The sequence below is a fragment of the Tursiops truncatus genome, chromosome 1 (assembly GCF_011762595.2).
Source record: "Tursiops truncatus isolate mTurTru1 chromosome 1, mTurTru1.mat.Y, whole genome shotgun sequence".
NCBI classification, from domain to species: domain Eukaryota; kingdom Metazoa; phylum Chordata; class Mammalia; order Artiodactyla; family Delphinidae; genus Tursiops; species Tursiops truncatus.
Genome location: NC_047034.1, coordinates 18,331,468 through 18,356,794, shown reverse-complemented (window position 1 = coordinate 18,356,794; position 25,327 = coordinate 18,331,468).

Genomic DNA, 25,327 nt, shown 5'->3' with positions numbered 1-25,327 from the left:
TACCACAGTATATTTAGTCGTCATAGATCCTTAAACTCCTCTTGTCTGTGAGCCTTTTTTAGAGTATCCTTGTTCTTGACGGCCTTGACAGTTTTGAGGAGTACAGGTCAAGTATTTTGTAGAACTTCCCTTAACTGGAATTTGCCTGACATTTTTCTCATAATTAGACAGGAATTTTGTGTTTTTAGGAGGAAGATGGCATGACATTTCATCACTTCATATCAATATCATACTTCATATCAATATCACACTTCATATCAATATCACACTTCATATCAATATCATACATATTATGAATATGATTTATCATTGTGGATGTTAACCTTGATCACCAGGTGAGGTGGTATTTATCAGGTTTCTCCTCTGTGATGTTACCCTTTTATTCCCCTTTCCATACTGTCCTCTTTGGCAGGAAGTCACTATATGAGCAGCTCACACTTGGAGAGTGGGGTATCTTGAGAGAGGAATATCTACATAAATTATTTTGAATTCTTCTTCATTGATCTGTTTATTCTCCCCCACCTATTTATTTATTCAATGATTTATTATATCCATATGGACTGGGCAGGGCACCAAGAATCTGTGCTACATCTGACACAGAAAATGGATGGATGAGTTGTTGGACAGATGAAGGCTTTTTTACAATTGACAACAGAAATTGTAACAACAAGTACATGTCCACACAAGAACCTGTACGTGAATGTTCACAGCAGCATTTTTCATAATAGCCAAAAGGTAGAAAGAACCCAAATGTCCATCAACTGACAAATGGATAGACAAAATGTAATATAGCTATACAATGGAGTATTATTTGGCCAGAAAAAGGAATAAAGTGCTGATACATGCTACAACATAAATGAACCTTGAAAACATGCCAGTAGAAAGAAACCAGTCACAAAAGACTAGATATTATATGATTCTATTCACATGAAATGTCCAGAATAGGGAAATTTGTAGAGACAGAAAGTAGATTAGTAGTTGCCTCAGGCTAGGGGACAGGGGGGCTAGAAGACTAGGGAGGTGATGGCTAAAAGGTACAAGGTTTCCTTTTGAGATGAAGAAAATATTCCAAAATTGACTGTGCTTATGGTTGCACATATCTGTGAATATATTAAAACCCATTGAATTATAGACTGTAAATTGGTGAATTATAGACTGTAAATTGGTGAATTATATCTCAATAAAGCTGTCTTTAAAGGGAAATTGTAACAGCATGCAAATTGAGAAATATAATTTGGTCTCTTTTATACTAACATTAGGCTGGATTGTGCTTTAAAGTGTATTCCTGGTTATCTTTGGTGTGGAAATGAACAGAAACAGAGACCATTTCGAAATGTTGGACAACAGTGCAAAAATACTCATATTCGGTTCTAGAAAACATTACAGTGATTTTGAAATAACTGATTCTCCTTTCTAATTGTGTTTTGACTAGGTGACTATAAATTTACCTTCCTTAGATGTGGTACATATATATAATGAAATATTACTCAACCATTAAAAAGAAAAAAGAAATAATACCATTTGCAGCAACATGGATGGACCTAGAGATTATCATAGTAAGTGAAGTAAGTCAGAAAGAGAAAGACAAATACCATATGATATCATTTATATGTGGAATCTAAAATATGACACAAATGAACTTATCTACGAAACTGAAACAGACTCGCAGACATAGAGAACAGACTTGTGGTTGCCAAGGGGGAGAGAGGTGGGGGAGGGATGGATTGAGTTTAGGATTAGCAGATGCAAACTATTACATATATTACATATAGAATGGATAAACAACGAGGTCCTGCAGTATAGCACAGGGAACTCTATTCAATATCCTGTGATAAACCATAATGGAAAAAAATGTATACATATAATACATATATATATATAACTGAATCACTTTGTTGTACAGCAGAAATTAACACATTGTAAATCAACTACATTTCAATTAGAAAAATTCACCTTCCTTGCGTTCATAAACACAGACACACAGGGGAAGTATGGGCAAGACATTTTCTAAATGGAAAGTCAACCTAGAGACGAAATGTGCTTCGGGCAATCCACAAAGAAGAAGAACAATATGAGACTAGTGGACAGTTAAACACAGATATGCACGTACACACCACACCACATGATGTTTTACCCTTCAGCAGACTCTCTTTCCTTTCTCTGTTTTCCTTCATTACCTTGGTTACCACCTCAGCTATGAATAAATGACTCCACACTGTTTAGCCTAAGGCTTAATGAAATGGGCTCTTTAAACATTAAATGGAGCCAGATAGACATAAGGAGAGATACAGCTCTAAGCATATGAACTTGAACTTTTTGGCAGATTCTGACCAGCAAATACACAACACTCTTCCTGAGAAGAAATTAGCTCATCATTTGTCTGTGGAGCTGGCCCAGGGCAATCATTTCTTTCTGAGTTCCATCTGCAGGCCTGCCATCCCTGTAGAATGGGGTTGGCATGATCCCAGAAACATGTTTCAAAGAGGACTCAAGGAATGGCCTCCGATGTTTCTCACAGCTGGTAGGACTGCTCTTTCCTCAAGGTAGGACTCATCTAAAAACAAACGCTTTCTGCTAGGGGGGTTGAAGTGAGTGACAGAGGTGTTCAAAAGGAAATGTAAGCCACAGAGACAGGAGGGGAGAGGAGAAGCTGGTGCCAGTGTCAACAGGAGGGGCTGATATGTGTGAAAACACTTGAGGACAGAGGAGAAGGAAACCTTCCAGGACAAACACTTGAGGACAGAGAGAGCCTTGTTATTCCCTGAAAAGACTGGCAACTATTGGAGGTTGGAGTTCCATCCCATGCTGGACTTTCCATCCTGGGCTTTGACTTGGCGAAGAAGTGCAGAGGGGAGAGCTGTGAGGAGTTAGAGAATGAGTAGTTCCAGGTATTCGGGTATTCCTGACTAGTGTCTGCTGAGTTTGCTCTCCACTCTCCTCTCTTCCCAGTTCACTATTTCCAATCCTTTGCACCATTCAGATTTTCTAGGTCAGTCCTCATTTCCAACACTCTTTCCCATGGCCCCATAAACAATCAAAATTGCTGGAAATTCTAACCTTTTATCATTCAGACTACATCTCTTAGACTATTGCCTGCAACTAGAAATGGATCATAAGCCACTATCTGTATTTGCACCACATACCTCTGCTTGGAGAGTTCACTATCCTGGCAGCTCTTCCTTTTCCTTTGGTATCATGGGAATTTATCAGCTTGCTGAGCAGAGACCATTGTAATTGCCATATGCTGGGCCATTGGTGGGAGTGGTAGGGTGGGATAAAGAAAAGCAAATGTGAAACTCAAGAAAAGATAGCTTCAGAGTATTAGCATTGCCTATAATGGCATATTCAATTAAAAAATAAATTATGTGCAAATTCTAGAATGACCTTCTTCCTGTCACTTACCACACTTCCTGTATTTGAACACAACTCAAGAAAACTCCCAGGGGAAATTCTTACTTAAACTCCATCCCCCTCTCTTAAACTCAATACTTGGTACTATCCACTTCATTAAATGACACTTTCTAGGAGCTTGGCAGATATTTCTGTTCACACACCCTAGGAAATCCATCTCCCAGGTGCTGTGGCCTTACCAACATGACACTTTATTAGAGAACTTGCTGTTGACATGGAAAACATTAGTCTAAAAGACAAACAGAAGCCCCACAGGGCTACAGAATCCCCAGTTACCTTTCTGGTAATCTACTGGGTTAATTCACCACTTCCTTCTCCCTCCTCTTTGTAGAAAAGTTATCCAAAATCCCTAGCAGATATTCAAAGCCTGCCATGACTGTCCACTTCTTACATTTCCAGCCTTTCCTTCTACCTCTCTCCCTAATGGCAAAAGGTGTGACTAAGCTGGGTGGCTCAGCACTTCCTGAGCCTGCTGGCTTCTTGCTCATCACCTTGCCTTTGTGTATGCAGTTTACTCCCTCTGTCAGGAATGCCAGCTTCTCAAATTCCACCTGTTGAAATCCAATCTATCCCTCAAAATCCAATTTAAATACCAGTTTATCCGTAAAGTCTTCCCTGATCTACATCCCCCAACTCTTCCCTACTGTAATGAATTTCTCTTTCCCCCCATGTCCATATCAATATACAGGATTATCAAATTTTGCCTAACAGTCATCAACAGTTAATTACCAGAAAGTATTTCACTCATTCAAAAAATACATTTTAAGGGACTTTAACTTGACTATATCTATAATTATCATGGTTCCTAGAAAGTCACCTTGCCTAGAATACTTAGCAAATTTATGAGATAAACTGGTGGTTGGTAGGACCAGACCTCCAGATTTTATGAATATTTAATGAGAAGGGACAAAAAAATAATTTGTATAAAATAATTGCTTTTCTTTTAGACCAACTGATTCAGGTTTTGAAAAATAGTAGTGGTGCTGTATTTCTTTGTGATTGTCCTGTTGGGGATCACAGGATTAGTTAGACCATACCCTGGTAGGTGGAGTTGAAGAATCCTTCAACAAAGATAGATATCTGGATTGCTTAATATTGGGAAAAGAGAGCAATTTTGGGTCAGGGAATGAGGAATTAGAAGGTAGGTTTAGTCTGGCCTGAGAAAAACATTCTTTTCTTTTTTAGAGCCAGAAATGAGTAGGGCTTGGACTAGGAGCCATGGAAATGCTTATAGCAGTTTCAAAGGTGGGAGGTGAGCCCCCCATGACTACATAGATGTAAGCTGTATGTGAGCCAGACAGCTTATCTGAGATAGGACTCCCCAGATATTCTGGACCCGTGCAATGTGGTTATTTCCTTTCCATTATCTTCAAACTTTGAAAAATTCTATTACCTGTAGCAATCTGTTCTACCATGTAAAATTGGGGGGAAGCCAGTCTCACCCTTGAGATGAAGAGAACAGAGGGAAAGAAATACCCATGGTATTTCTACAGTCAGGGGGATTGTCACATTGGTGGTAACAGCATAGAAGTGATCCCATAGGGGACATGGGAGCTGTAGGAAGTAACGAAGAGCACATTGACAATTTGATACTAAAAAGAATGTGATATTAAATACTTTGCAATTAATCACTTCCTAATTAACAAGTGTTCTGAGCTTTTTATATCAGGTGTTGTCAAAATGGTTGATAGCTATAATTTATTCAAGCTATTGCAAACACGCATCAGAAGTTAACACATATCACAGAGGGGCCATTAAACATAACAGATTTAGCCAAGTTGGTTTTAGCACTTTTCTTTTGGGAATGTGCTATGTGAAAGAAAGATGTCTCAGAAGTCAATACCAAATTGGGTTAAGGATAATTAATTGCAGAATGAGTATAAAAGAACAACTCAAATTAATTTTTGAAATGTATACACAAAATATTGATTTTTTGGAAATGAAATGCAGATTGTTCCACTGTTTAAGCACTATTAGCATTGCCCTCAGCCTTGGGATATCTCTAAAACATATCTGCAACGTTCAACAATATTGAGCAAGAATTTATAGAGTATTTACTGTAGGCTCTGACCACACATTGAGAGACCCCTTAGAGTATTAAAACATAATCCCTTATTTTGAGTAGCTTAGTGAGAAACAATTTGGTGACTGTACTGATTGAGATATGCAAAGAATAGTATGGGAGTTCCAAAGGGAGGCTAGTCATTGAACACTTCCTAATGACAAATCTATAAAACTTCTTGCTTGCCTATGTTTTATCAAATTAATTTGTTTTTAAGTTATCTAAATAGATTTTTATTTGCTTGCAATTATTTTTCTATCATCTCAACCAGTAACATACTTAGTTTTGTGGCTAGAGTTTTTTTATAATTAATGTTAGTACCAAGTGCCAAACAGAGGTGCCGAGAGAGCTGGGCACTTCCAGAATGGTGGAAAAGAACCTTGGCAAATCTGCCCTGAAAAAGCACTGAGGAAACTGGCAAAACTATCAAAAGCAACAATTTCAGAACTCTAGAAATTGACCAAAGGCATACAACAAATTGAAAAGCATACAACAAATCAAAAATTCAGGAAAAACAACTGAACCTCAGTAAGAACAGTGGGGTCTGTAGCATTTTAATTTGGAGCTATTCCCACCCCACCCCACCCTTAGGTCCATGGAACAGTAACCATGAAGACCAGAAGCCTCAATGTGATGGAGGGGGCTGATCATATATGAAGCTCCCCAGAAAAATCCCATACCTTAGGGTATTGTCAAAAACAAAAGCAATTAGTGACAAACAATTGGGAAGGCCAATATTGCATTTGCCTAAGGCTACAGTACTGGTTGGGATAAGCAGAGACTAGCCAAAAATTTTTAAGGGATATCTGGAGAAACAAGATAGCCATGGGAGCTATGAAAAGATCCAACATATTCCTGGGAATCTGGAAGATAGTGTGCATGTAGAAGGCTGTATGCACACTCAGGAAAGACCAAAGTTGATCCCAGGCGCCCCTAAATGAGCATGAGGACCTGTTCCAGCAGAAAGTGAAAGCTAAGGTAGAATTATGAACCATCTGAACTTTGAATGTGTGCACCAACCCATATAGATCCCGTGGCAATGGATGGAAGCCTTGCTGGCTCAGATGTTTAAGGTAAACTTACAAGCATTGGGTAACCACCCAGCTATGCTGAACCAGACGTGACTGCTAGGAAGCCTGGCTTTAGCATAAAAACAATAATTAAAAACTTAAAAAATCTGATCAGAGACTTCAGTGTCCACACACTGAACAGACTGTGTTAGTCCAGGCAAACCACTAAACAAACAAACAAAATAGCAAAAACAATAACCCCTTGGGAGGATCAAAATCCAGACTTGCTTCAATATATTATCTAAAATGTTCAGATTTTTTATTACCAGAAATGCAAAGAAACAGGAAAATATAGTCTATACATTGGATAACAAGCAGCCAATTAAATGAAACTATTACAATGATATCTCACCAAATAGAGAACATCAATAAAGAAATACATTTTTTTAAAAAAGCCAAATAAAAATTCTGGAGTTGAAAACTACAATAACCAAAGTGAAAAATTCACTACATGGGTTCAAAAACAAATCTGAACTGGCAGAAGGAAGAACCAGCAAACTTCAAGATCAGTAAAAAGAGATTACCCAATTCCTTATTTAAAGCTTAGTAAAGAGGTCATAGTGGTACACAGTTCAGCGTTTCTGAAAGAGATAAGTCACAAGCTTCCAGTGATTATGGCAAGTTTGAGAGGCAGCAATAAATTGTAGTCTAAAATCATCTTTCTCTCCATTATCCTTTCTTACACATTATCTGTTAAAAGAAAATCCTGGAGAGTGCTAGTTCTTTTTGTTTGAGAATCTGAAGGTTTCCATTCTCTGCTCTTTCACTGTATCAGGACTATTGACCTCTTCAAGAGTCCTCCTAACCTCCAGCTTGAGAAACATTATTTTAGGTCACTTCCTAGAATCAATTAACAAAAGGAGGAAAATAGATCAACTAGGAGAGATGCCACAAAAGAAAATAATACCCATCATCCAAAGCAAGGTGAAATATGACCATTCAGTCTGGATTTCTGTATTAAATAATTATTGGTAGTTAAACTACAATTCTTTTACTTTTCTCCTTGTGAAAAGACAAGCTTTTATTGCATCTTTTAAGGTGCATTTATTTTATTAGGTGTTTTTCCAAGTTATTTCATAAGGTTAATTTTACGTAAGTTAAGTATGCCAAAGAACCTGGCATTTCCAGATGGAACATTCAAGATTTAAATTGCTCTAGTGATCCCAAAGAGTGATACAGATATTTGTGATCTTGATAGGCACACAGTGGTCCATGTGCCACCTGTGAGCTGCTTAGCTAATGAGTGAGCATAGCTAGCTACCCAGCAACCTGTATTCAGCCACTTTATAAATATACCCACATTTGGATTGCTGCTAGTGTAATCTGACTTCTCTCTGCTTTACAGTGTCCACCACCATCCTTCTCTTTATCATGATGGCCTACGTGTGATACGGTGGCCGTCATCAGCCCTTGTAAGCATCAGTCTGGATTGAACTGCAATTCTTTTAAAATGCATATATTGAAGATTAATTGCTCTTAGCTTATGTTTCCTTTACTCTTTTCATCTCTGGAGTTAGGAGGTAGCAGATTGGAGGTGTTACTCTGGTTGCTATAGAAACTGTTCATCAGAAGCTAGCGCCGAAGACCAGAGCAATAGGGTAGAAATGGATGAGGATTAGCGGTGGTGGCTGCAAACACTGGTTACCAATCCAGAAGAGCAGCTGGGAAAGAGGTCTCAAAGGAGTCTGTTCGAGATGCAGTATCTCTCCAGGGAATGCAGAGATAGTCCCTCAACCTCTCACTGACCTTCAGCGCTTACATGTCCCCTTTACCATGGGCTAAAAATGAAACAAGAAGTCACAGTCCCAGTGAAATAAGGAGCCAGGGGTCCAGCTGAGAGGAAGTGGTTCCAACTTCCCTTCTCGGTGTAAACTTCTTCAGAATTACTCTGCGACAGTGAGATTTTCAAGAACACACTGGACTTGTTCAGCTGCCCTCTGAAATGTGAGACATACATATGCAAGACATGTCAAGGTCAGGGCTGCGCTCTGTGCTCAGCGCCATCTGGAGGCATTAGCATGAGGGAATCCACTCGTCTTTTTTTGTCCTTTTGTGAATTCATTTTCCAAACTTATGTATCCTGTTTCAAGCTGTTTATACTCACCAAATTTGACTTTTAGGAAAATCTAAGATCATCCCAAACAGTAGTTCCCTCTCCACACTCATCCCTGCGAAAAAATAGTAAACTTTGATCTCGTGACAGAGACATTTTCTACACCCATGGTTTGACTTATTTTTAACCCACTAACTTTTTACAAAGATCTAACTAGTGGGTAAAAGTGTATGTATGTCCCTAAATGAGATTCATAAGGGCCTTTCTCCTGCATATAACAACCAGTATGCATGTTTCTTGTTGGTGAACACCATCACCAAGTGTGTGTCCCCCAGATAAGTATCTCTGCACAAGGTGAAACACAAACTTCATTCAGAGAAGAGAATTTTCCACGGCAAGTGGAAACACAGATTGCAGAATTTATGGTACCGTCACGGGTTCAAGCCCTGGTCTGGGAGGATCCCACACGCCGCGGAGCAACTAGGCCCGTGAGCCACAGCTACTGAGCCTGCGCGTCTAGAGCCTGTGCTCCGCAACAAAAGAGGCCGTTATAGTGAGAGGCCCGCACACCGCGATGAAGAGTGGCCCCCGCTTGCCACAACTAGAGAAAGCCCTCGCACAGAAACGAAGCCCCAACACAGCCCAAAAATAAATACATAAATAAATTAATTCCATAAAGACAGGAACCATATCTATACATCGTTCACAGTGGTATCTTTGTTAAAAAAAAAAAAGATAAAAAAGAAAAATATCGGCTATATTTCCTGTGTTGTACAATATATCCTTGCAGCTTATTTATTTTATGTACAGAAGCTTGTACCTCTCAATCACCAACCCCTATCTTGTCCCTTCCCCATTCCCTCTCCCCACTGATAACCACTAGTTTGTTCTCGATATCTGTAAGTCTATTTCTGTTTTGTTATACTCACTAGTTTGTTTCATTTTTTAGATTCCACATATAATGATAACATACAGTATTTGTCTTTCTCTGTCTGACTTATTTCACTTAGCATAATACCCTCTAGGTCTATTCATGTTGTTGCCAATGGCAAAATTTCATTCTTTTTTATTGGTGAGTAACATTCTGTTGTATATATATACCACACCTTTTTTATCTATTCATCTGTTGATGGACACTAAGGTTGCTCTCATATCTTGGCTATTGTAAATAATTCTGCTGTGAACACTGGGATGCATGTATCTTTTCAAATTAGTGTTTTCCTTTTCTTCAGACATATACCCAGCAGTGGAATTGCTGGATCATATGGTACTTCTATTTTTAGTTCGTTGAGGAATCTCCGAACTGGTTTCCATAGTGGTTGCACCAATTTACATTCTCACCAATTTATGTTCCCACAAAACATTTGTTTTGTGGTCTTTTTGGTGATAGCCATTCTGATAGGGTGAGGCGATATCTCATTATGGTTTTGATTTTCATTCCTCTGATGATTAATGGTGTTGAGAATCTTTTCATGTGTCTGTTAACCATCTGTATGTCTTCTTTTGAAAGATGTCTATTCACATCTTCTGCCCGTTTTTTGATTGGGTTTGTTTTTTGATATTGAGTTGTATGAGCTATTTATATATTTTGGATATTAACCCCTTATTGGTCATATCATTTGCAAATATTTTCTCCCATCCAGTAGGGTGTCTCTTCATTTTGTCAATGGTTTCCTTTGTTGTGAAAAAGCTTCTAAGTTTAATTAGGTTATATTAGCCCATGGCTAGTCTTGTACACAAAATTCTAAAAATCTCTTTGTGAAATCACTTCATCAAGATGAAAACAATAAAAAATTACTTAATTCTTTTTTTTTTTTTTTTTTTTTGCCGTAGGCGGGCCTCTCATTGTTGTGGCCTCTCCCGTTGCGGAGCACAGGCTCCGGACACGCAGGGTCAGCTGCCATGGCTCACGGGCCCAGCTGCTCCGTGGCATGTGGGATCTTCCCGGACCGGGGCACGAACCCGTGTCCCCTACATCGGCAGGCGGACTCTCAACCACTGCGCCACCAGGGAAGCCCTACTTAATTCTTTTGTGATGCTTAATTTTATATGTCAACGTCAATGTTTTTTTGGATGAGATTAACATTTAAATTGGCAAACTTTGGGTAAAGCAGATTGTCCTCCATAATGTGGGTAAGCCTCATCCAAATAGTTGGAGACCTGAGTAGAACAAGAATTCCCTCCTGCTCCCCTAGCAAGAGGGAATTCGGTAGACTGCCTTTGGACTTCATTTGTACCATCAGCTCTCCTGAGTCTTCAGGCACCGACCCACACTGCAGATTTGGACTTGCCAGAGTCCAGAATCACATGAGCCAATTCCTGGTGCTAAATGTATCTGTCTGTCTATCTGTCTATTTCCTATTGGTTGTGTTTCTCTTGAAAATCCTGACTAAATGCATCTTTGAACCAAGGAGCACAATAGAAGATGTGCAGATTTCTGACATTTAATCCCAAGAAGCCGTTGCATTCAACTCCAAAAGTAACCCAAGGTTGATGATGCTGAATGGTATTTTACTTTCAATATGACTGTGAATCATGAACTTAACAACTTTTTAGAAATTAAGTATATGATTGTCAGAGCCTGACGAGAATTTGTAGATTGTGTAGTCTGACCCCATTATTTTATAGCTGTGAAAATTGCCTTATTTCATTACCATTCATGAGCACTGCCTGATATTAGTCAGTAGGGAGCTCTGGGGTATAGCTCATCACCAGCTCTGACATGAGTGTTAGAGCATGGCCCTGCTCAGCTGGATATGTGGGAAGCAGGGACACCCAGATAGCATGTGTGTGGGGTGTGTTATCCATGGCTGATTAACTAGATCAGTTCAACACAATAGTAACGATGCCAGTGTCAGGGGTTTAAATCTCATGAGCTAATTAACATCAGTTGCATTATTTTTTCACAGGCAGCATTACTAGTCCCTATTTATTTTTTCCTCAAAAATATGTGCTAGAGGTCACAGTAGGCAAGAGAACATGGTTGATTTAGAAAAAGTTCATGCCACTGCTAAGAAAAATCACTAAAGTGAAAATCTGTTGATATTAATCTGCTCAACATTCCATCTCACCTTTTAGAAACAGCAGCCCTCTTTCTTCAGAAGAATTCCCCTTCTGTTGCATGAAGTTCCAGAAGGGTACCCACCACAGTCCTCCCCACCCACCATGTCTGCACAGGTAGACACACCCAATCTTGGCCAACCAGGCCCTCTTTCCTGTGAATCTGAATCTTGACTAGGGACACAGGGACCTAAAGGCTGTTATAGCTGGGTTATCCAGTGGTTGTGCCCTATGGATCCTGGCACCATAGAATCATAGGAGTGGTCTATGCATTCCTACAGTGAGACCCTGGCAATTGACCTAGTTTGGGTTATTCTTGAGGCCAGGTTGCTCAATCTTTCCTTTAGTTTCCTTCCAATAAATCCCTGTTTCTCACTTAAGGTGGGTTTTTGTTGCTTTCATCCAGAGTCTCTGACATAATAACTCAACATGCCTACTATTCAGTGAACCACAGCGTATTCAAATGAGCACCTGCCATACTTTGGTATAATTTTAGTTGCGTTGGGTTTTTTAATCGTAAAGTTAACACATGGCTATAAAATTCAAACGATAGAGCAGTACACCAAGCAGAATGCACATGTCTGTTTGGAATCCACCTCCCTTACAGAATAGTCACTGCATTATGCAGATTGATGAACATTCATCCAAAACTTTCTCAAAATTAGATCATACTAAAATACTGTTGTGAAACTCACTGTTTACTTTTAACACTGTAACAATGATATCATTCCATATCAGTGTCCATAGTTCTAATTCATTCTTTTTAAGTGGCTCCTTATTTTATTTTATAGATTGTTTAAATGTAACCACTTTTCTATAATGGGCATTTAGGTGTTTCTAATTATTTGTTAATATAAGCAATGCTATGATTTTAAAATATACATTATAATCTAGAACAGCTAACGAGATTTATGAGGACTCTTTATCAGAGGAAGAAGAAATGGAGATGTCTTCAGGAATATTTGCCTGAAACCCAGGAGCAGTAAAGGGATTAAATGATAAGGATCAAGGTGGGTGGCTGGATAGTAGAAGATTACCAGCCAAGGTTTTTGCCATGAATCTATATGGGATCATTGGGGTCCCCCACATTCAGGCATGATTAAGAGTTGATTAGAGCTTCTGCACAACAAACCGGATTAATGTTTCAAGTCAGACCCTGGATATGAAGGCTTCTTCCTACTTTCTAAACCTTTCCTCTCCCAACACACCCCAAATTAGGGTGAACCATCAGCTAACACAGTAGGGAGCTTTCCACAGGGGGCATTCAAAATCAAAGTCCTGGGATGAAGATTGAGAGGAGAAGAAGAAGGAGAAGGTCTAGAACAAATTTACTTCACAGTCAGGTGGTATTAGTGTCCTCACTGGTGAGGAAGCATCAAAAGAAAATTCCCAAAGTAGAACCTCTGATTCCAGGAGTACTGGCTAAAAAGTTCTCAGTAGCAGCCCACAGGTTGCACCAGCATGAGTGTACCTTTGACCAGAGCCATAAATGGTATAAACTGTAGTCAGGCCATGAGCTCCATGAGGACACTTCCCATTTTAGTCACTTCCCAAAACCCAGAGATGAATTACTGTTAAGTGATTGTTAAATTGAATACAAGTAGGAAGCGTGGCCCCATGCACAACGCCGTGCTCACTCGACCCAGGGGTTACAAAAGGAAATCGGTGAGAAAGTGTGGCCACTGATGGGCAGCTTGGTCAAGCAGAGGCCTTGGCTTAATTTGATTTTCTCAAAGCAGAGACAAGGGATAGAAGAGTAGTGGGATTTGTTACCCAGCACCTGAACTATTATACTCTTCTTGGAGATTTGCTACCAAAATGAGCTCTGCCCAAGAACTGTAAGAGGGCAAATGGGAAGGAGCAAGACCTGATCTCAGTCTCAGATGAGCAGAGTGAGACTGCAAGTGTCAGGAGTGCTCAGAAGCACTGAAAATGGAATTAATTACTCAACTGGGGGGACTCTTAGCTGGTTTTCAACCTAAAAGAGGGAGAAGATACAGCAGAGCTGCTTTATAATCCCCTGTAGAAATTTGGGGACACCTATTATTTCCAGTACATGTGTATCAGGAGCTAATCAACAACAGCTAAGACCACTAATGTACATGAAGAGAAAGTTCTAAGAATTTTTAAGTCATAGAAGTTAACGTTCAGATTCCTGTCTTCAATACTTGCTGTAAGTTTCCCCCGGAGTAGTTTCATTAATAGAGAGAGCTCAGAGAGTGGAATCATGACAAACACTTGGTCAACAATGCCTTTACATTATCTTTGGCCTTTCCAAACGGCAGTGTTTATTATTGTTCCCCTAACTTTTAACTTGACAGAGATCTTTATATGAAGATCTCAGAGCACCTTAATAACAGTGATGCTCAGTGTCAGCACAGAGGAGAGAGCTTAAAACTTTTCATAGACACTCATTAGTTCTCCCCACATTCTGTGATCAAATTCCCCAATTCCTAGAGTCTCCAGCCTATGTTCCCACCATTGGACCTCTCTGCCAACCTCTTACAAACATGAACAGAGCCTCAGGGCATCTGGGTAATTGACCCACTATTACATATTAGTTCTAGGCAAACAAAATGCTCCATGGCCAGGGGGACATCTAATCTAGTCTAGCCATAGTCACACTGACTGTATAAGACGCTCTCAGATATGCTAGAACCTCCATCCCTGTTCTTGCAAAAGCAGGGTTCACCCATGGGCCTCTGGCAATTGTTCAGTCAAGGACCCAGGGCCACCTATAGCCAGAAGGGAAGGTGAAAGAAGAGCACTTGGTTCTTGCCCCAGGCATAGGACTGGTGTTTGTGTCCTTGTTCCTCAGACCACTGCCTCCGTGGAAGCTGAATCTTTGAGCCACTGTGGCCTTAAAGACACAGCTCAGAGTTGCCACATTCTACCTACCCCATCTGCCTTATCTTTTCAGCTTTTCAAGTTCCAGGTTTTCAGCATACCTTCTCCATCACCTCCATTACCAGGCAGGTAACTACCTGCCTGACTTTATCAAATACACCTGAGTCCCCAGACTCTTTGTCCTCACTGCCTGTTAATCCTGGCCATGCAATCTGGAGAGTGGAGAGGGACGGAGCGACAGAAGTCTGTTGGCTAACATTGAGAAATGTCCCTTGGCCTCCCAGAGTCAGTTAGGCCAAACAGGACACAGCAGAATGAATTGGTACGGGTCAGAGGGCCATAGTTGTAGGTCCAGTCTGATTCCTAGTTCAGGCCTCCCTCCTACCCCCATAACAAGAGACCTTTGATTCCTACCTGGCATGACTTTCCTCCATCTCTGAAGCCCTATTTTGGCATGGGTAGGAAGTATTTAAACCTCATCAGCCCAAGCAAGTGTCAGAATTAATCACACCCACGCTCACCATCCTTCAGCCTTGAGACATAAAATTCTGCTGCATTGCCAAGAGCCAGTGCCCACTCTTGGCCCACTTTCTGATGCCTGGGATTCTATCTTCTCTTTATCTCAGCCCATGTCATGTTAGTCTGGGAAATGCCTGTCACTCCCTCTCCCAGGTCCTGGAGTGACTAGAATTCTAGTAAGTCAGCTTGTGTTCTCTTAATCTTGACCTTGTCTTAGAATTGGAGACAGGAAAGATAGCCTGAAGAAAGAATTGATAGGCTGGAATTCATTAAAATTAAAAATTTCTGCTCCACAAAAGACAATGTCAAGAGAATGAGAGGACAAGCCACAAACTAGGAGAAAATATTTGCAAAAGACACATCTGACAAAGGACTGTTATGCAAAATATACAAAGAGCTCTTAAACTCAATGATAAGAAAACAAACAACTTGATTTAAAAAATGGGTCATAGACCTTAACAGACACCTTGTCAAAGAAGATACACAGATGGCAGGGAAACATATGAAAAGTTTCTCCACACTGTATGTCATTGGGGAAATATAAATTGAAACAACAATGAGATACTACTACATATCTATAGAATGGCCCAAATCTGGAAAACTGACAACCTCAAATGCTGACAAGGACATGGAGCAATAGGAACTCTCATTTATTGCTGGTGGGAGTGCAAAATGGTGCAGCCACTTTGGAAGTCAGTTGGGCGGTTGCTTACAGCACTAAACATACTCTCTCCGTGTGATCCAGCAATCCTGCCCCTTGATATCTACCCAAAGGAGCTGAAAACTTATATCCATGCAGAAACCTGAGCACAGATATTTATGGCATCTTTATTCATAACTGCCAAAACTTAGAAGCAACCAAGATGACCTTCAGTAGGTAAATGAATAAATAAAGAGTGGAACATCCAGACCATGGAATATTATTCAGCACTAAGAAGAAATGAGCTATCAAGCCATGAAGAGACATGGAGGAGACTTAAATGCATATTATTAGGTAAAAGAAGCCAATCTGAAAAGGCTACATAGTGAATGAGTCCAACCATATGACATTCTGGAAAAGACAAAACCATAAAGACAGTAAAAAGATCAGTGGTTGCGGGGGTTATGGGGAGGGAGGGATGAATAAGCAGAGCACAGAGGAGTCTTAGGGCAGTGAAATTACCCTGTATGATACTATACTGGTGTATACATGTCAGTATAAATTTGTCCAAACCCATGGAATGTGCAATGCCCAAGAGTGAACACTAATATAAACTATGGACTCTGGGCGATTATGATGTGTCAGTGTGGTTCATCAGTTGTCGTAGATGTACCACTCTGGTTGGGGATATTGATAGTGGGAGAAAGGAAAGAAGGAAGGGAGGGAGGGATGGAGAAAAGGAGGAAGGAAGGAGAGAGGGAAGGAGGGGGAGGTAGGGAAGGAAGGAGGGAAAGAAGGAACGAAGGAAAGAAGCAAACGAGCGAGCAAGCAGGCCAGGAGCCCAGTGGGGCATGTGGGTGAGGCAGAGGTGGCATTATGAATCATTAGTAACATTTGCTCCCAGCTCTGTGGACCTGCTAATCTCTTTCACAACTGCTGACTAATGCTTTCTCCCAGCCTCATCTTAGAATGTGATCTCTTTCCTGAGCCCTCGGTGAGTGCACTGGATCTGACCCCTTGATTGGAAGTGCCAAGACCTCTGAAAACAACTTAGGGAAAGATGGATGCAGCCAGCCTTGGATAATGCAGTTTTCTAGCACTTGCCATTAGCTCAGTCTAAACCAGCTCCATGTGGAAGTTTTGGCTCCTGTGCTCTAGAGAAAGTGCCTCAAGTCTTGATCCTATTTGATATTCGGGCTCCAGAGTTGCTGGGCCTGGTCCTAACATTTGGTTTCTGTTACACATACATTGCACAGATCTGCCTGAGGAAAGTTCCCTCTCTCTTTTAGGGTGGCCTCACTGAGAAGGCAGAGGGAGTTAAGAGAGGAATTGATATTTGGACTCAAACATCACCAGTTGTTTGCTGACATGGCAGATAATACCTTAGGACCTGGTGACCAGACAGGGTTCATGGACCACAAAAGAGAAAGCTGGGAATAGTTGGCACAGAAAGCAGAAGTCAGACCCTCAGAGACAAAGTAGGTAAAACACTATGACCAGAAATTCTAAAGGGGAGCATGGTTAATAGAAGGTAAACGTTTCCAGAATAATTTAAATATAATTCTAATAATGTAATTCCAAACAATCCCACTGATGATTTCAGTTGGGTTGGTATAAGTAATTTGTGTGTGGTTTTGTTAGTTGTTATTTACTTTTTTTTTTTTTTTTAATTTTGGCTGCACTGAGTCTTTGTTGCTGCACGAGGGCTTCCTCAAGTTGCGGTGAGCGGGGCTACTCTTCATTGCGGTGCGCGGGCTTCTCATTGCGGTGGCTTCTCTTGTTGTGGAGCATGGGCTCTAGGTGCACGGGCTTCAGTAGTTGTGGCCCGCAGGCTCAGTAGTTGTGGCTCGTGGGCTCTAGAACACAGGCTCAGTAGTTGTGGCTCACAGGCTTCGTTGCTCCAAGGCATGTGGGATCTTCCCAGACCAGGGATCGAACCCGTGTCCCCTGCACTGGCAGGTGGATCCCCAACCACTGTGCCACCAGGGAAGCCCTATTCTTTTTTAAATTTTTAAAAAATTTTATTGAAGTGTAGTTGATTTATAATGTGTTAATTTCTGCTGTACAGCAGTGACTCAGTTATATACGTATGTATTCTTTTTCATATTCTTGTCCATCATGCTTTATCACAGGATATTGAATCTAGTTCCCTGTGCCTTGTCGTTTATCCATCCTCTATCTACTAGTTTGCATCTGCTAATCCCAAATTCCCAATCCTTCCCTCCCTAACCCTCCTTCCCTTTGGCAACCACCAGTCTGCTCTCTATAGTTGACATTTACTCTTAAGGTATGCCAGGAACTATGCAAAACTCTTTACAAACCTTTCCTCATTCAATCCGGAGACAACAGTATTTGTTAGGTACTGTTATTATGCCCATTTAACAGATGAGAAAGCCAAGGTTCACATGGTTAAGTAAACTGGCCAAAGTCAAACAACCAGGAGGTTTTCCAAATCTGAATTTGAATCTAAACAGTCTCACTCCAGAGCCTGTGCTCTTAACTATCACCTACACAAAAGAGGGGCATAGACCTGAAAAGAAAATATCAGAATCCCTAAAGCCCACATAAAGGCTAGAGGTTATGAAAATACTAACTTTTTAACAGGTTACAGTCAAAGCAGGACTAATAAGGTAAGAGTAAGAGGCAAATGACAGAGTATAGGATGGTAAATAGGTTTCCATCTGCAGGACAATTCCATTTGACTGGGCAAAGTGACCTGGGGTCCAGGGTCAGAGAGGTTCCTGAGACAATTCCAGGCTGTGCTGGAAAGAGTGCCGAGACTGATTAGCAATACCTGCCCCACGCGCAGGGGCTGGGGAGAGCAGCATGGGTGCTGCGTATTTGCCATTCTTGACGGAAGCCCACAGATGGCACAGGGAGAGCAGGATTCCTTCAAGGAGACAGGCAGAACTTGAGATAGAAGTGTGGCCAGCGTGGGAAGAGGGCTATCCATGACCTAACCCGTCTGCCCAGGAGGAGGCTGCGGGGGGCGTCAGGTGGGACTGCACGTAGTTGGAGGTCGCAGCTCATTTTCGGATTCAGTAGCCAGGTGTCCAAGGGTGTCAAGGTGGGATTCCTTTTCCAGAAGAACAGTATCTCGGAAGGAAATCCGGCAGTGACTCAGTGACTTGGTATGTGGTCTCAAAGAAGAAGGCAAGAGCCAGAAGCCTGGTCCCTAGAGGTCAAGTCAGAGTGAGGTCAGCAGCGTGTCTGGGCAACGCTGCTCTGCAGAGCGATGGATCTCGGCTCTGGAGCTGCCTCTCCATCGAAAGTCTGAAATTCTTCTAGAATACAAAGAGGCCCAGAGCCGGCAACTGGGAATTAAGTGGCCCTGGTTGTTTGTGAGGCTTGAGGGAGGACAGGACAAGAAAGCAGTGTGTCCTTACACCCGTCCTGTGAAGAGAGAATGGGGGAGAACTGGTTTGGCAACCAGTCAAGGGGAAAGGCCTGGAGGCTGCGACTTGACCACGACGTTAAAATGAAGCAACAGCGGACATGGCCTCTGTTAAAAGTTCATGCAATCCACACCAGCCCTGTTTTTAGATGTGTGGCATCCAGATCGAGGGGGAAATAATCTGTCGTTTTACATTTGTAAAACTATCTCTGGAAAACTGTGCCCAAGTCTGGCCACTCCATGTCAAGGAGGCAGGGGCAAACCAGAGAGGACGGTGAGAGGTTCTAGGAAGCACAGTTGAAACGAATAAAACTGTATTCACTTTTGTTTGTTTGTTTTGTATTGTTTTTGTTTTCTGGTCAAGAGAGGACCTTTGAGGAACATGGAAGTTTCTTGTACCCAAAGGGCTGACCTTTGGAGGAAGGCTTCGACTTATTCATGTAACTCGTGAGACAAGAATTAAAAATAGTAGGTTGACAGTTATAGGGAGACTGATTTCTATTCAATAAATGAAGTCATTTCTAACCATGAAGACAGCTTTCCCCCAGATTATTTCTCCACAGACTACTCTCCCGTTGGATGTTACTAGAATGTACCATGTGGTAAATTTAGGCATCTCTGGATTAGACAAAGTAAATGGGTTTCTTCCTGACTGGATTCCTCAAACCCTTTAATGTGTGAGTATGCTTAAAATTTCTCCAAGAGGAACATTCCCAAACTTAATTGACCCCGACAGAATCAAATTCTATTTTATTTATTAATTTAGTTTTCATGACTCATCTGTTAACAACTCCTGAAGCAAGGAGTTGTGTCCTTAAAACACACTTGGGAAAGTTGGACTAAAGCCAACATCAAAGAAATGGGCTGCTTTGTGGAGAAAGCTAGCAGCCTGTCAGTATTCAAGCAGATAGCCTTCAGATTCTATCTGGGAAAAGGGCTGTAGAGGAAATAAATTCATAGAGGCATTTGGACTGGATGGCTCTGGAGTCTGAGGTTCTATGATTCCGTTGCCTGCTTGAATGACCTTTGTCCCACAAACATGTGTTTTCAAGGAGGGCTGAATTAATTCCAATCTCAGTAGATCTCTCAGACTATATAGAGGTAGCCACGTGAGACCATTCAGCTAGTGATACCTTGGGATTACATAGGTCTAGCAAGAGTGTGCTATGGTACGTGCAGGTTTATAAGGCTGGTACTGCCCCACAAAATGCCTTACTGAACTCGTAGAACCTTCCAGATCAACTCTAGTTGATCTCTGGGGGCATTTTTCTGCCTCTAGTTCTTTAAGTCTCACAGAGTTGCTTTTGTCTAAGATAGATCCATGACTTCCCTTAAAAATGCTTCCACTCCTCAAACTTTCATAGCATCTAATTCCTTTTAGAGACAGAGGATGGGGTATAAATTTTAAGTACAGAAGCTTGAGAGCTGTGTCTCTTCCACAGCCATAATATACAGTGGCCTACGTGGTTAAAGGAAAAAAAAAAAGGTAGGCCCAGTGGGTTGAATAATAATAAAAAAAAAGACGCCTGGCCTTTTCCTTTTAAGCAAAGGACAGGGGCTTAGTTACACAAGGTCAGGTTCTAGAGACTTTCAGAAACATCCTGGGCAGCTCAAGCCTCATGGAGCTCAAGCCTCATCCTCTGCCTGGCGGGTCAATCGCCAAGCCCAGCAAGGAGTGAGCCCATGGCTTTCCCTGTCCACGGATGTGCTGCTCTTTGCATACACACCCTTGGCCTCAGCTCCCCCTGACAAGAGAGGAAAAGTGGGATCTATGTGGTTGGAATTTTAACTTGCGGCCCTCTCCCTCCTGCACGTGCTCAGCTGCTAAGGAAGGGAGCAAGGGTTCTTTACTGTGGCCTCGAGACCTCTTGTGATCTGGCCCCTCCCGACCTCTGGGACTTCAACTCCCCTGACCCCCCACCTTCTCCCACTACCCTCTCACCTCCCCGTACTTCCGGCTGTCTTCCACCCGCCAAGCTAGGTCCTGCCTCTGGGTATTTGCGTTTGCCTTTCCCTCTGCCTGGAAGTCTCTTCCCTAGCCCTTCGCTTGCTTCCATCTCTCTGTCCTTTCAGGCCTCTGCTTAAATGTCACCTCCTCAGGGAATTCTTCCCTGATTACTCCAAATAGCCACTAATCCTCCCTCATGATTGCCTTACCCTTCTGGATGTTTCAGTAACATTGGTTTCTACCTGACATTATATCGTCCATCCGTGTGTTGCCTTGTTTACTTCAGGCCCGTGGAAAGCCTCAGTCTGCTGCGGGGAGGATATGCCTGGGAAGTGGACCCTGAGACACTGCACTTAAACCCGCTCAGTCCTGCAGCGAGCTCTCCTGAGGTGTCCCTGTCACCCATTCCTGGTGGACAGACATGCCTCTGTCACAGCCTCCAGCACAGTTGGGGGATCCCGGAGGGTATAAAACCCTCACTAGAGTGGCAAAGGGACCTTCTGGCAGCCCTTTCCAGTCCAACCAGCTGAGTATCACCAGCTGCTGGAGGGCCTCCCAGAGCCTAAAGCCCAGGCCCAGTTCCCCCCTGCTTGAGTCCGTTGAGCTCCAGCCCTGCAGAGCTGTCTTCACGGGGTCAGTTGCATCCCTCACATGAAGGAGAAAACCCCAATTCTTTGCCTGTGGCTAATGGCAACTTTTGATCAGTCCTTCGGTAAGATAATAAAATATATATAATCTGCCCCCAGTTCCTAGCACAGGGCCCCTAAAACGCTTGTAATTTCCTAAGTGATAAGAACACGAGGTGTATATTTTGTTCGAATGAGGAGACTTTGGGTGGGTTCCTGACTGGGGGCTGGTCATCAGAAAGCCACGACTAGAAACTTGAAGTTTTTAGCCCAGCCTCTGAGGCTTCTCCAGAGAGAGGAGAGGACCTGGAAATGGAGTTAATAACTGACCATGCCTATAAGAGGAAGCCTCCGTATCAAAATCCCCGAAGTACTGAGCCCCAGGAGTATCCAGGGCGGTGAACAGATCCATGTAATGAGAGTGTGACGCACCCCAATTCTATGGGGACAGAAGCGCCTGTGGTCAGGACCCTCTCTGACCTCGCCCTATGCCTCTATTCATCTGTATCCCTTATCACATCCTTTAATAAACTGGTAAACTTAAGTGAAGGTTTCCCTGAGTTTTGTGAGCTGCTCTACCAAGTTAATCAAATCCAAAGGGGTCATGGGAACCTATGGTTTGTAGCCAAGTGGGACAGAGGTTGTAGGTAACCTGACTTCCCTGGCATCTAAAGTCGGGGGCGGGGGAGGGTGCAGTCTCATGGGACTGAGACTGTAACGTATGGGATCTGACGCTGTCTCTGGGAAGAGAGTGACAGAAGTGAGTTAAATTGAGGACACCCAGCTGGCATCGTGGAGAATTTCTTGCTGTTGGAGAAAAGAAACCCCACACATTCGGTGACCAGAAGTGTCAGACGTCAAGTGTTCTGGGTGAATAAAAAAGACACACAGGAGGGAAGGCTGGACTGAGTTTTTCCCATTCACTGTTCCCAAGTGCACAGAATAGAAGCTTCTCTCCTGTTCACCCCTGTGTTCTCAGTGCATAAACAGTTCACGCAGTGGACATTCAGTAAGTGCTTTTTCATGGCTAAATAAAAGAGCAGTAGGAGATCCTCTAAGAGTGAGAAGGGAGAAATTATAAGATCAATAGGGAGGAACTGGAAGTCGACCTTTCCCCCAGGGCTGCCCCACCTTTGTGACAATAGCTTATAACTGTGACCAATCCCCTTCTACCTAAACAGAGAGCCCAGCCTTGTGGGGTGAAAGGGTCCATTAGGGCATGGCCTCCAGGGCCTCAGCCAGGATTCCTCCCTGTTAATCAAATCCTCTGAAATTTACAAAATTAGAAGACGTGTCCTGGTTACTCAGGAGGACCTTAACCCTCTTCTTTTGGATTTGTTCCCTCTAATCCTGACCACCAGGACTCACTGTCAACCAGTAACATTGAACTTGCCCCACTGGCCTCTAAGCTCTGATTTCTATCCTCCAACAAAGCTCACGCTTGTTTCCTGGACAAGCTCTGCTCCTGTTACTCTTGTGGGCTATTTCTTGTCCCCCCACTCATAGAACCTGGAAATGTGCCTCCTCGGAGTGTACACACCACTTGAGGAAACAAGGCAGATAGATACAACTTCAAGGCACCAAATCAAATGCTCATCTCGCTGTTCTTTGTGGAAAATGAGGAAGGATCGCTGAGAAGCAGGTGGTGACACTGGCCCAGGCCGATCATGGGGAAATTATCAGGTTACAAATGAATATTGGAGAATCAAAGGGAGAGGTAAGGAAGCTGAGCTCCAAAGGCGTAAGTTACAACCCTTCCACTGATAGAGGAAACAGGAAAGACTTCTATTTGCTACAAGTTAGCTTGTTCTTAAGAGACACCCTTTAAAACCACACTCCATTAAAGAGGGTGTGTGTAGGTGGATTACTCTGAGAAGAACACTGCATCTCCCTATGCCTTCAAGGAAGGATAATGAAGCAGCTAGAATGGTCAACAGAAGGGAGTTTCCAAGTGAATTTAAAAATAGAGATTTGAAGAGATGCAAAATGTCACAGAACAAAGAACCGCACTTCACAAACTTTCCCATTGCCGTCGCAGCTGGGAGTCCCTTGGTACCTGACAGCGTCAGGTGTAGACCTGCCCTGTCCTATTCACGCCTGAGGTGTGTGTGCTCGGCCTAGAGGCACATCAGAGTCACTTGGTTCTGATCTGCCCCAAGGTGGCCCAAAGTCAATGGGCCTATTCCAGAGTGGGTTAGTGTCACCTCTCACCCCGTACGCACACACACATGCATGCACACACACACGCACACACACACACACACACACATACACGCACTGCAACAAGCCAGTGATTCTTTCAAGGAAGGAATTTGGATTAAAATCTCAAGACGGGAGACAGTATCATATTTTAAAAAGCAAGTTCAATGTGCTTCTGATTTACTAATAGAAATTACAGGAAGTAAAGCTCCGCAGAAATCTTCGTATCGTGTGCATTAGCAGACAGCAGAGTGGGTGAGAATGCTTTGCAGGGAACTACCGGGCTTTAAAGAAATCACTGAGAACCATTGCTTGTGTTTGCCCCTGTCTGTCCTTGGTAAGGGCGTCAGAGATGGGCAGTGCTTCAGCGCCCTCAGTCAGCAAATAGCGCGGAAGCCTCAGTGTTGGGGGGAAAGAATCTGACCTCCAAGCAGTTAAGTCCACAGGAAATCTGCCTGTATTAACCGGCTGGGTGCTGGAAAGGTTTGCCACTGCCTCATAAAAATTATTTCACTCACAGATGTCTGATCTCCACCTGAAAGGATTACAGAGCAAATAGCAGATTTGCCACAGTTTAGTGAGTCATCACTAATGTCAGGCCATGCACGAGCTGAAAACGTTTGAGGAAATGTAGTCGGAGGGGGACTGGCTGTGAAGTCTGGTCTGTAGCCTCTTGATGGGGAGACAGAGGACTGGAATCTGTGTGATTGGAATTTTAATACACTAAGATTTTCTACAAGGATTGTAGAATGTCAAGGCTTGTTAACTGCAAATCAGAGCCTTGATTCCAGAGCTGAAAATAGTTCTTCTCCCTAAAAAATAAAAGCAGCTTAATACCCTGACTGTCATTACTTGGCAGCAACAGAAAAAAAATGTTTTAAGGTTAGGCTGTCAAGATCGAAAGGGAGCCCAGAATTGCTTTATTCTAGGCAGTAAAGAGGTCAACTTCTACCGCCACCTAGGAAATTGAATTTGAGTAAAAGAGGCTGAAGTGCTATTTTGTTTAAAAATGTTTTCCCCAAAGTGCTATTCTGGGAAAAAGACCCATTGAACATATTCCAAACCCTCCTGAAAGGTGTAACTGTGACTGTGTGTAAATATGCCCATATATGCATGTGCTCACATACTTCACATATGCATCCACACATACTTCAACTCTTCTAAGCCTCCATCTAACCTCCAGCTTCAAGGAGCTTTTAAAAATCTTGACTCTGAGTCCACAATCCCGAAAAATTAAGTTAAATAGCTCTGGGGTGTGACATATGCATCAGTACCTTTTAAAACTTCCCCAAGTGATTCCACAGTTCAGGCAAGGCTAAGAACTTCTGCTCCAGAGAGGACAGATTCACTATTCTTTCAGTCATTCATTCGTTCATTCATTCAACAAGTATTTATTGACCATTTGGCATGTACCAGGCACTGTACTAGATGCTGGGAATAAAATAGGGATTAAACAGACAAACAAAAGAACTGTGATCTTGGATCTCATGGAATTTTC